This window comes from Saccopteryx leptura, chromosome 2 (assembly GCF_036850995.1).
Source record: "Saccopteryx leptura isolate mSacLep1 chromosome 2, mSacLep1_pri_phased_curated, whole genome shotgun sequence".
NCBI classification, from domain to species: Eukaryota; Metazoa; Chordata; class Mammalia; order Chiroptera; family Emballonuridae; genus Saccopteryx; species Saccopteryx leptura.
Genome location: NC_089504.1, coordinates 360,881,531 through 360,894,775, shown reverse-complemented (window position 1 = coordinate 360,894,775; position 13,245 = coordinate 360,881,531).

Below are 13,245 nucleotides of genomic sequence, written 5' to 3'. Positions count from 1 at the left end.
TTGAAACATACATATATAGGTCATATAATAGAGTTGCATCTTATTGGTCACGTCGCATAATAAGGCTACATCTGATTGGTTAATTCTTGGTCCCAGAAATCCTTATATACAAGTATAGGCACCCAATTTTTTTTTAAAAGCCACTTTGGAGCAAAAAGGAGAGGTAATTACTATTATTATATTTTTTTGTATGTCAAAGTTATACCTTTTTTTTTTTGTCAGATTGGCAAAAGCTATAATACCTTTTTTGGTATGCCACAGAATTTTAGTAAACTGCTGCTGTCAAAGATGTGAATCATATAAAGAGTCCTGCAAATGAAAGGTATTATCGCACAAAAGAATGAGAAGCACCACGGCGAAGGTGTGAGAGTTGACTTTGGAGAGAGCCAGCGGCTCAGAGTTCCAAGTGGCCCAGAACCCAGGGCTGCGGGCAAACTCAGGATGCCTCAGGGAGGTGGTCAGGGATGGCTCGCTGATGTAGCCGCTGCTGGCGGGAGGTGCACTGGCTCCTGATGTAGCTGCTGCTGGCGGGAGGTGCACAAAGATGGAAAGGGGAAGCCCCCTCAAGAACCCTCGACCCTGCAGAAGGCTTAGAGCTGGTGTAGCTGAAATCTGTTTTCTCTGCCACCTTGCCCATCCACAAGGCACCCCTTTGGCGATATTGATTATGAACCCTGCAGGGGAGCAGGCGTAGACTGGTCTGGGTAGAGATGGAACTCAGAAAGACCCCGAACAGGGATGCAGTGTTCCTGGACAACCAGAAAATGACGATGACAACTCCTGCCGGAAGGACGGCTTCCACCTTTGACCTGCGCGCCCTTCTAGATATTAGGATAGAGCTCTCATCCCGCCTTCCCCCAGGTTTTGACATCGATGTCTGAAAGGCGCAGGCTGCAGGCAGCCTGGTTGGAAAGGTATCTTGAGAGTGCCCGGGAGTGGCAGGCACTTTGCCAGGGTGTTCTCTGAGGCCATCTCTGAAACCCTGCAATACCAGTCCATCCCGCTGACCCGTCCTGTGCATTCAAAGAGCGATCGGGAGACGGAGCTGAGTGGCCATAAGTCCCAGTCCCGGGGCTCTTCCCGTTGGAGGGAAAGGGCCACCCTTCCAAACGGCAGAGGACACGCCCTGTCTGGGACCAGGGCTGGGACAACCAGAGAAGGTGTAGCCTTTGTGGTTTGTCCTTTCTTCCCCTTGTACCTTAAAAGCAGTGCCCTGGCAGCCTCTCTCAGACACGGAGCGACGCCCTGCCTCGTCATTGTCCTCGCTTACATCCCAGACACACGTGCCTTCTTCCCTCCTGCAGTTTGCCAGACTCAGCCTCCCAACTGCCAGCGGAGGGACGTGGAGATTGAAGCTGCCTTCTGGAGCAACACTGGGCCACCCTGTGTCCTCGTTCAAACTCTCCGGGCCAACGCTACAGGCACAGCCCCACCATATGTCAGCTTCCCCAGCCGGACACCTTTTCTAGACATGCTTCCAAGATGAGCAAATGAAACAGCAGTCCTAACTCTACTCGGGTCCAGAAACCCCATCGTCAGCTTTCTCTGTGCATTACAGAAGCTACCTCCTCCTCCCCACCCCCTCTGAGTGCACTGTGCTTGGGAAGAAAACTCCGGTGGACCCAGAAAGAGGCCTCCTTTCTCTCTACGGACACTTACCCGACATCTCTCCAGTCCTGCAAAAGCAGCCACTCAGAATAAAAGGGCAGCTTGTGCTGTTCCTGATGCAAAGGTTATATGGTTCTTTTGGACTTCCAGGGCAGATAAGAAGAAGGCTCATGGTGGAACCTACTCTGTTCTCTCAAGAATCTCAGCAGTTTGGCACCTGTATCAGTCTTTAATAGGTTGAGTTATGCTGCAGTAACTAAAGACTTCCTTTTGTTACGCTTTAAAATTTCTTTAAGTTCAAACAATAAAAGCGTATTTCCTGCTCATGCTGTATGTTCACAGAGGTGGTAGAGGGCTCCCTGGAGTTAGGAAGCCGGCCCCTGGGGGCCTGGCACTCCAGGAAAAGAGGCCACCCTTCACTTCAAACTCAGTAGATTTCGTTCTTTGCTTTCAAATTTGAAAAGTTGCCTGACTGATGGTAGTGCAGTGGATAGACCATCAACCTGGGATGCTGAGATCCCAGATTCAAAACCCTGAGGTCACTGGTTTAAGCGCAGGCTTTCCAGCTTAAGCGTGGGATCATCAACACGATCCCATAGTTGCTGGCTTGAGCCCAGAGATCATTGGCTTAAAGCCCAAGATCATAGGCTTGAGCAAGGGGTCACTGGCTTGAGCAAGGGGTCACTGGCTCAGCTTGAGTCCCCCGGTTGAGGCATGTATGAGAAGCAATCAGTGAACAACTGAAGTGATGCAACTACAAGTTGACGCTTCTCTCTCCCTTCCTGTTTCTCTCTCACACAAACACACAAACTAACTAACTAAATAAATAAAAGTTGGAAGTCCCTGTGATGATCCCAGTGGAAAAGTCCAGGGAGAAACTGTGGCCAGAGGGTCTTCTGCAGAAAAGATTTTGTTACCCTCTGGTGACATTTATTGAGCAACGACATTTACTATAATGGATGGCTCCTGGAAGCGTGACGATTTAAATGTCCATCGATCCCACAGTCTGTTTGACAGGACCCAGGAGATCTCCGAGCTGGGCACGAAGCCAGAGCGGCCAGCTGCTCTGTGTGAAGTGGGGCTGACAGCTGCCCCAGGCGCCAGCCCACGAAGTCACATCTTCCCACCCCTACAGGACACACGTGCAACCCTAAAGTTCAATTCTCCCCTCATGAAGGTCAGGCTGCCTCTGCCTAGAAAAATGTGCCTTGTCACTAGTTCTTTCCTTGGTTCCCTTTTAATTGACACTGAGTGTTGTTTTTGTTTGTTTGTTTTGCTCACTTTTCCTCTGTGTGATGAATATCAGTGGTAACAGGTACAAAGCCTTCCTCCCAGTCCCTCCTTTTCTCGGAGCCTGGGAGCACGTGCAGACTCCAGGCTCCTTCCTGTTGCCTTCTCCCCAGAGCCTCCGGGGACCAGATCCGCAATCTGAGCAAGAGCTCCGAGCGGAACGTTCTCTGCTTTCTGAGTGACGCCGAGGCCTGAGCAAAGCTGGAGTGCGCGTGCAGCAGCTAAACGGTGCAGCGAGGTGTGGAGTTCCGAGGCCACGCTGGCTCTGGGAGGGGCGACCAGGCATCCTGCAGACCCCAGGCTGAAGTGAGAAGGGCTATTTGAGATCTTGTTTGAACCAGGTAGGTGAGACCCCGGGGAGAAGAGGCTGAGGCCGGGCAAAAGCAACACAAGGACTCAAAGGGAGAGGTTGAAAGGGACTCATGTGGATAGGCTGGCATCAGAGATTGGACCCCTGGGAACAACCCTGCATTGGGGAGATGAAGAGAAAGGGGAACGGCGTGCCTCGCCCAAGATCCAATGGGAGCGATGGGCAGAAGAGGGGCAAGACCTGGGAACCTGGCCCCGTGCCCCGGGCATTGCTGCCGAGTGGGAACAGCGCAGCTGCAGACGCCAGGCAGCCAAGAGGAAGCCGAGTCGTCTCTGGACTCGTCATCAGATATGTGCCCAGGAGGCAAGCAGCTCAGGGGTCATTGCTCAGATGCCTGATGACTCTGCAGAAAAAGGCTACAGGAGCCCCAGAGTCAGGGAAGAACAAAGGTAAAATGCAAGTTATTCCTTCCCTGAGACACATCCTACCTCTGTCTCTCAAAGGAGCTTCCCTTGAAATTGACCGGACTTTTACTGCTTGTATAGATGATTGACAATAAATAGTTAGGTTACAAATTTTAACCACGAAAATGTTTTTCTTTAATGTTATATCTGTAAGGACTCTTTGAGTTGGAAGTGGCACACACAATTTAAATTGGATTAAGGGGCAGGCAGTAAATTATTGGCCAAATAACAGAAAAGTCAAGAATGAAGTTTGATCAGGGTACAAGCCAACTGCTGGCATCAGGAAAGTCTCTCTTGTAACCACTCCTCTGGCTCAAACTGGCCTCACCTAGCCACTTCTCCCTGACATGCCCTCATCCCGCTCTCTTGCTTAATCATTAAGCCCTCAGGACAATGAGGTTCTGGTCAGCGTCTAGTGGACTTGGAAACCGGTTGACAAAATTATACAGGTTTCAGGTGCACAGCTCCACAACACATCATCTGTATGCTGTACAATGTGCTCACCACCCCGAGTCAAGTCTCCATCCATCACCGTCCTGTTTCCTACACGCTCCTGTTTCCCCTGCAACCGCCACACTCTTGTCCGCATCCAACTCGGGTTTTTAAAGCCTTCAAGTTGTTTGTTAAATACAGCTCCTTTATTTAAATATGCTTCATTCAAATTACAAGTCTCTGCTTACCTAATTGATTACAGAAAGCCTCACAAATGAGATTAACATTTTAAAAAAGAAAAGACAACAAGATAATTAAGTCTGATTGCTCCAGAGCAGGTTGGTGTCAGCCCTGGAAACATGCCAACACTAATTGACCGGCGTCATTTCCCAAACAGTTAATTGCAAATGGCCATTGAAAGCCCTTGAAATGAGCTCAGGTCCCCTTGGCTGAAGTGTGGAGAAGGGGGTTAGAAGTGTGAAGGAGACAAGGCCGCAGAAAGGGGACCCACCAAGGACGTCTGGTTTCTCCCGTCCCAGAGCGCTAGTCAGCTGACGTCGTCACATCTTGTCACCTCTCCGGACCTTGGTCTTCTGGTTTGTAAAATGTCTGTGGGCAGCGAGGGTGAAGGGTTGTGTCAGAGTGGGGCGATCCGGCCTGCCGTGACCTCCTCCAGCTCTGACTAGGCTTTGAGCACGTGCAAGGCAGTGGCAGGGACATCAGGTGCCTGGGTCTTCAAGTCACTTGAGTAGGCTTCAGTGGGTGACGTCAAGCAGGGCAGAATGAAAAGCAGGGCCACGGAGGGCAGGATGCCAGCTCTGAGGGAGCAGTGGGCCGACCCGACCCGAGGGAGAGCCGGAGAATCGAGGGAGACTTACTTGGGAAGAGTCCCCTGAGGTACAGTCTTGAGGGGGAAGACTGAGGTACATCCGGGAGATGAGGGGAGGCCAGGTTGGCCTGGACAGAGAAACACGCCGTGTGTGGTGTGTTAAGGGGAGTCTCAGCACGGCGGGGAGGCTGGGTATCCTGTTCACTGAGAGAGTTTTCTAGTCTGGGATGCCCAGGAGCAGACAGACACCCCAGTCCTGTCTGTTGGCAGGACTCACGGGGCACCAGGAATTGTCCAGGGACCAGGGCTCCCCAGGCTCAGGAGCAGACTCGGGTTTGGGTGCGCGAAGCAGCTTAGCGACCAGGGGAGGGTGCCGCCCGCTCAGGAGAGAGGTCTTCGATCTCCAGCCTGGTGCCCCGGCTGTTGATGGCCCTTGGTTCTCCCCTGCCGCGGGACCAACCAGCACGGAGTTTCCGCTGTTGTTGCCATCACCCTGGCAACGTCCGCGCGCGCGCGCGGTGTCCACCGCCTCATCGCTGCTGCTGCCTCACGCCTCCTTCCACCCCCTGAAAGCTGTGTACCGCCCCTCGCTCCGCCTCTCCCGGTGTCTGTCATACTTCGGCTCCTCACGGAAATGAATGACTTCCTACCTTACATATCCTGTTAAAAATCTTTTACGAGATGAACCTGATTAGCCTTCCTGACGCATACGCATTGTCGACCAGACGTCGATCACGTGCCCAGTGCCAGCCAGACGCACGTGGTAAAGGACAAGGACCCCCGCCAGCGGTTGTCTGGAGCTCTCTGCCTCCACCAGCGACGAGGAGGGGAGGTGGGGCAGGCAGCAGTCCTGGCCTCAGCCCTCCGTCCCTGGCACAGGGACTGTGGGTGACGTTCCCATGCGTCTGCCCAGAGGCGAGCCCACAGAGTGCTGGCGCGGCTCCTGGCGGCCCCGCCTTCTTCTCTCCTGCTCAGAACAGCACCCCGCAGTCTAAGCAGTGGGAACGACTGCTTTAATGTAGTCTACATTCCTGAAACTGAACCATGCATGTACTTGTGGCCCATCACCACGATCCAACAGCAAATGACGGGGTGGCCCTCTCGGCCACTGCTCATGACACCCCAGTGGAAGGAGGCGCGCAGCTGAGGACTGGTGGGGTGGGCGCTGGAGGAGAGGATGGTCTGGGAGGGGGTCGCGCAGGGCTGTCTGCTCCCCCTTCCCGGAGGATGCTAATGAGCCTGGCCAGTGTGTAACCTCCCCGCCAGAGCAGCGGGCTGGCGATGTGACGAGCTGTCACTGTTCATTACGGGGACAGCCAATGAATCCAGAGGTGTCCACTAGTGCAAACCGGCCTGTGAGAGCGGCGTAGGAAGGGGCTAAGCAAGGGGCAGAGGGCCCGGGAAATGGGGAAGGGGACAGAGAAGCGCCCACCCCCAGGTCAGCTTCCCCCCTACACGTGGGCGGAGCGGCGTTTCCTCACACAGATGGTAGGGAAGCGGCTAGGGAAGGGGGCTTCCTGCCCACCGCCACCCCGGGAAGTGAACCTGGGGGTCTCACCAACGGCCCGGCAGCTCCAGGACAGGGGCCACTGGAAGTACTACAGGGAAATAGAGTGAGTATACGGGCCGGGCGGGTGGATTGAGCTTGTCTGCCCGTCTTCGTTAGAGTTCTGCTTTCCTCCACGTCGATTAGGGAATCAGACCCCCTTACTCAAGCCGCATCCAGGTGAGCCGTTGAGCCTGAGATCGGACAGCAGGAGGTCACCGCAGAGTTTCTCTGTTCCGGGTCCTCATACAGGAATAGAACCAGTATCCGCTTGTCAGCGATGAGGCCTCCATGGCGCCACATGGTCAGATGATGCTCCCAAGTCCATTGGACCAAAATCATGTGGAAAAGGGAGGACCATGAACTGTTTGCCTTTCTGCCTCCTTATGTTGGGTGTTCCCCAGGTTGATGAGGGCAGCCGCCCCAGGGCACCGGGGCAGGAGGCAGGAGGGTGATGGGGGCGCACACCTGTCTAAGTCTGCAGCCGGTCCCTCCCTCGGCACGCGTTCCCTCTGCTTCGATCCCAGCCACGCCTCTCCTCACTGAGCAGCCCGGTCCCAGCCACGCCTCTCCTCACTGAGCAGCCTGGTCCCAGCCACGCCTCTCCTCCCTGAGCAGCCTGGTCCCAGCCACGCCTCTCCTCACTGAGCAGCCCGGTCCCAGCCACGCCTCTCCTCACTGAGCAGCCCGGTCCCAGCCACGCCTCTCCTCACTGAGCAGCCCGGTCCCAGCCACGCCTCTCCTCCCTGAGCAGCCTGGTCCCAGCCACGCCTCTCCTCACTGAGCAGCCCGGCCCCAGCCACGCCTCGCCTCACTGAGCAGCCTGGTCCCAGCTATGCCTCTCCTCACTGAGCAGCCTGGTCCCAGCCACGCCTCTCCTCCCTGAGCCAGCCCGGTCCCAGCCACGCCTCGCCTCACTGAGCAGCCTGGTCCCAGCTACGCCTCTCCTCACTGAGCAGCCTGGTCCCAGCCACGCCTCTCCTCACTGAGCCAGCCCGGTCCCAGCTCCCCAAGGCACCCCTGGATGTCCTACAGGCAACCTTTAGGACAGGGGTCCCCAAAGTTTTTACACAGGGCGCCAGTTCACTGTCCCTCAGACCGTTGGAGGGCCGGACTATAAAAAAAACTATGAACAAATCCCCCATGCACACTGCACATATCTTATTTTAAAGTAAAAAACAAAACGGGAACAAATACAATATTTAAAATAAAGAACAAGTAAATTTAAATCAACAAACTGACCAGTATTTCAATGGGAACTATGCTCCTCTCACTGACCACCAATGAAAGAGGTGCCCCTTCCGGAAGTGCGGTGGGGGCCGGATAAATGGCCTCAGGGGGCCGCATGTGACCCGCAGGCCGTAGTTTGGGGACCCCTGCTTTAGGAAGTCAGCCCATCACCTCGTTGCAATCAGCATTCTGTTCACTGTCACACACTGTCTCCCTCCCCTACCCCCCAGATTGAAAGTTCTCAGGGCTAAAGACTTTGCATATTTTTTTCCCTCTCGTAGAGTCCAATGCGTGTTATAAATTCTCAGTCTGTGTCTACTGACAGCTAATCAGTCAGAGGTTACCCTAGGATTTTTAAACAAAAAGTATGCAAGCAAATGGGAAGCAATTCTTGATCTGCCAAAAAGAAAAAAAGGGGGAGCTGTTCTTTCTGATTTATAAGCACCTTAGAGAAGGCTGCTATCGCTGCGTTCCTGAATCCACCCCCTCGAAACCCTCACTTTGAACATAATTCCTGGCACACGGCGGGTGCTCAGCGAATGCCGATCACACGAACGGAGAGAGGGAGTGAACAAGAGAAAAGCGGAGGAAGGCTCAGGACAAGGCCGGACGGAGAGGTGGGAGGAGGGAGGGCACGTGCTGGTCGTTTTGTCCGTTTGGCCTCAGCTCCATTCCTGGCCTTTCCCCCTCCACTCTGTCCCAGCAGGGGTACAGTGGGTGACAGGGAGAGGGGCCAGCACCTGCGGGTTCCAAGGACAGCCCCGGTTCCGGCGGCGGCAGGCAGGCAGGCAGCCGTCACCCCCGGTGGCCGACCTCCTTCTGCTTCGGGCCGGGCACACAGGCCCTGGAGCCACACGGGGTCAGACTGTGGAGGCAGCAGCCAGGTCGAGGACCTTCTGTCCTTGGGTTTGAGGAAGGCAGGGCAGGCGAGACCCACCCACGGCCGAGCAGCTCAGTCCCGGCTTCTCAGCGTCTGCAGCCCTGGAGTCCCGGAGGTCTCTGAGATAGGGGAGACGAGGAAGACCAGCTAGGTCACGTGTGCCTGGAGAAAACAGCATCTCCAGTTTAAAAGTCAGGATGCCCCGTTTGAGTTGACGGGGGTGGGTGGCAGTGAACGGTGGGGTGGAGGTGTGACAGGGGACAGTCTGATGGAAACATGCCTTGCTTGTGATGGCACAGAATACAGGATCGGGCCAAAGTAGGCTGACCGTCGTCTGTATGGGAAATAATACAAGAGTTAATAAAGAATAACACAGGAATAAACTGCATTTTTGGATGCCCACACCAGCAAACCTAGGTGTGGCCCACCCTGTGTGAATTTCCGTCTGTGACGCACAGGACCGTCCCCGGCGGTTCCAGAGCCTGGTCAGGATGAAGTCAGGAATGAGGTCGGAAAAGGGCGTCGATAGAACAGCGCCGGCCCTGCTCTCCTTACGTGGCCCCGGGACGGTCTTAGCGTGGGCGGCGCGGACAGGGCCCAGTCCAGACACGACCGTTCTCAGAGCACTCGGTTTGATGGAGTAGGAAGGAGAAGCGGTCGGCGAGATTCGCACGAAGATAAATGAATATAAATTACGTGTTGGGTAGTTTATCAGTTTAAGTGGGATAATTAATGTGTGATGTGCGTGTCCCTGGGTGTGCGTGGACCTATAATTCAGAAATGGCAGCGAGGCAGCGTTAAGGTTGAGAAATGGCGCAATTAAAGGCGCCGAGAATCACCTCTGTGAAGGCTCCCGCGTCGTTATTAATTCTGCTACATTACCTTCCACCAACGTCGCTCAGGGTCGCGGTGGCAGCCTCCGAGGACGCGCGGAGGAGGACCAGCTGCCGGCAGCGTCTCGGGGGCCCCTTGGGGAAATCAGTGATTTCCCTACTTGACCAGCCTCTCCGAGAACCAAGTGCTGCCCAGCCAGCTGTAACTGTTTATATAATACCAGAGTAATATATAATACCACTCCTGGAGGAGTAGGCCAGGGGTGGGAGAGAGACGCGAAGGTGATGTTCTACCTCTTGTGGCCAAGGCGTCTGTTTCCGTGGGTCTGGGTAGGGCAGGGCCTGAGACCCAGCAGATGTAAAAGCCCCCCGGGCGGTGCTGGTCTTGCTGGTCCCAGAACCACCTTGTGGGTCACCAGGATCGAGATGCCTCTCCTCAGACACATGGGCATCGCCTGCAAGCTGGCCCCTCTCGAGGCCAGTCCCGACCCCCTGAACTTGCCTGCACTGGGACGGGATGCCCTGAATGTGGTTTGCAGGCTCGTTTGTGTTTGAGAAGCACCACTTTAGAGGAAGAACCCCCTTGGCTGCCTTAGAAAGGTCTGCGATGCCCCTGGAATGCTATGCAGGTTGCACGTGTGCGTGTGTGAGTGTTTAGGGCGCAGAGGGCATTTCCGTCTTTCAAGCCTGCCACTCAGATCTCCTCCCTCTGGTTCTCAACTGAAGGTGAGACAGGGGAAAAGGAGGCAAAGAGGGACCTCAGTGCAGACGAAAAAGCTTGTAACCCGGAACCTGTGAGCCTGGAACTGATGTCCCCAATGCAGAGCTTCCCGACAGGACAGTGTGGCTGGCGCACCAGCCCAGAGGGCCCAGCAGGGTCCCCTCCTCTTATACAAACGCCTGCTTCTATTGGGCACATGAGCAAGGACAGCCAGTCGGCCTCACCCTCGCAGGTGCCACTGGAGAGGCCTCCACACACCTGCATGGCCTGGCCGGCCAGCCAAGAAAGGCAGGTGGTGGGACCTTCCGCCTGCGTGCCTCACAGGGACGGGGTTGGGGGAGGGCGCGGGAGGGGGATTCTACTTTGATCTTGTTTCCTGTCATTATAGGCATCATAAAGACGGGTTAGCAATGCCACCCGCCTCTGTGAGAACGTCTGCAAGTGGAATTGGCGGAGAGATGAGTTCTGTCCCCTAGCCCTGCCCAGGAAGGGTAGGGGGAGCACAAGTCTAGTTCCCCGGGGGCGGAGAACACTGACAGGGAAGTTTCCATGGTAGAAATGGGAAAAGAGTCTGTTCCCAAAGGGATCCAGTCGGGAGAGAGCTCAGATGCTCTAGTCTGGAAGAGTTCCAGGGCCCTGAAAGTTGCCCCAAGCCAGCTTAGGCTGCTGCTGAGAGGCCCTCCGGCTCCCAAGCAGAGATGCCCAGGTGTTCAGCGTGTGATCAGTTTATGGGCAGCAGCCTTCAACCCAGCAGCTCCCTCCCACCACCCAGAGCTGACCCCCAGGGGGGCGGAAGGGTAAGTGACCCTTGAACAAACCGTCTTCCCTGTCACCCCTGGGCAGCCAACCCTGCCCCCAGCACATTTCCCTGGAGCTGAAGTTTCAGGGTCCCCTCCCTTGCAGAGACCCGACAGTGCTGGGAGCCCGTGGGGACGACAGCCAGCGTGTTCCAGGAGCAGTGGGGACACCAGCTTGTAACCAGAAAGTGCTCTATTGACTCAGGCCGGGGGCTTTTGTTTGGTTGGTTTGTTCTTATAAGTTGAAGAGATTTTAAAACTCTTCTAGCTGCATCCCCATGGCTCTAGATATTTGTTTCAATTTTTTTTCATTCTAAATAAGGATCTGTTCTTCCGCCACTAAAACAACGTCTTTCTTTTTTTGTTGTTTTTCTTTTTGAGAAACAAAAGCCTAGTGTGTGTGTTCATTTCTTGCGTTTGAAGCCCTCTTGGACGACATTCTGGACGGCATCCTGGGCTCGAAACCCTTTGCTGTAGATCTACCCCCCCCCCCCCAGCTGCAGCCAACCGCCCTGCGGGGTTTCCCCTCTCCACAGAACCCACAGAAACCCCCTCCCAAGTTTCTGTTGTTGTCAATCTTAGGTGGATTTGGTGCTCAGCACAAAGGGACCCCAGGCTCATCACGGGTGGACGCAGCACACGGAGGTGGGCGTGGCGCTTGTCTGAGGCTTTGGCAACGTCATGACTTCCACGCTGGGCCACGGTGGAAGAGGGGTCTTCAGCGCCTCCTGTAGAGCCCAGTCACGTCCATTCACCTCCAGCGACAATGCCTTCTTCGGCCATGTGGTGGCTATAGGTGCAGCATCTCTTCTCTCTCTCTTTCCTCTCTCTCTCCTCCCTCTCTCCCCATTCTCTCCCCTATCCTTCCCTCCTCTCTCTGTTCTCTCTTCTCTCTCTCTCTTTCCTTTCTCCTCTCTCCCTCCCCCTTGTCTCTCCACTCTCTTCTTTATCCCTCTCTCCTCTCTTTCTGTTCTCTTCTCTCTCTCCTCTCCTCTCCTCTCCTCTCCTCTCTCTCTCCTTTCTCTTCTCTCTTTTCTCTCTCCACTCTCTCATTTCTATATCATCCATCTGTTCATATTAACTGTAACAAATTCACAGCACTGATGTGAATATTAAGTGAGATTATGTACACGGAGAATTTTCATAAATGCCAATGGTCATATATGTACAAGTATAACATTCCTTACAATTCTGGGCCTTCCTCAATGACAAGACAATCGTGAGAGAGAGATTCTGATGTGTTATTTTGGACGTGGTTTTTTCTCATACTTAAGTCAGCTAGACATCCCATATGGTTGGCTCGGAAGGAGAGTGACGAAATGATCATCTGGCTTTCGAGATTTGAAATGTGAGGTTTAGCAGGAAGGGGAGCAATGTGGGTGCTCCAGGAATATATTCTGTATTGTGTCAATGTGAGGCTCCTCTCTACCTTGCCCCCAACAAGGAAAGAAAGAAGGTAGAGTCTAGACGAGACCAGAGGCACCAAAATGAAAAAATACGGAGTCAATGTAAGGAGCCACCCAACCTTCACACTGTGTCACAGTGAAAGCGCTGAATGTTGCCAGGACTCGGGGACGAGGTGGGAGCCACGTGAGCCCCTGCAGACCTCCCAGTCTCCGCTTGCACAAACACCTGGAGGGAACCCATTGCTGCTCCTCATTTTCATACCCAGTGGTGTCCAACAGAGTATGTGACGGCCATCCTGCAGAAGTGACGCCTGCTATGCCTGACGCGTGTGTGCTTTGGTTGCCGTCCAACTTGGTCCCCATGGAAAGCCTGTCTCTGAGCAGCATGAGGCATTTCAAAGACACTGATTCAGAGGACGGGGCATGGACCTAGCAGTGAGGTTCATGGGGTCATGGAAAGGCAGGCATTGTCTGCACCTGTGCCCAGTCAGACTCTGTAAAGCAGTTTCAGACCTTGCTTAGAGCAAATAAAATGGCAAGACAAGAACCACCACCTCACTGCATCAGGAGAAGGAATCAGAGAACCCGCCCCTCCCCACTCCAAAGAATGGAGTCCTGGAGAAATGCAGAACCCAAGGACAGCAATAGCATAAATTCTTCTTGTAACAAAAGTAAGTATGATTGATGCCTGCTCCCGGAATCCTTTTGAAGAATGAAGAAAATTTGTTTCATCTTAGTCCTTTTTCCCCCCTCAGACATATAGCCTAAGGCATATGCTGCAACCGTTTTCGATCCTATCCATTCTCAACACCTCTACCACTATCAACTCTTTTTAAAACAAGATAGATCTTGGAAGTAGAGTTGATAGAACTTGCTGGTGGATTGCACAGAGAAAGTGA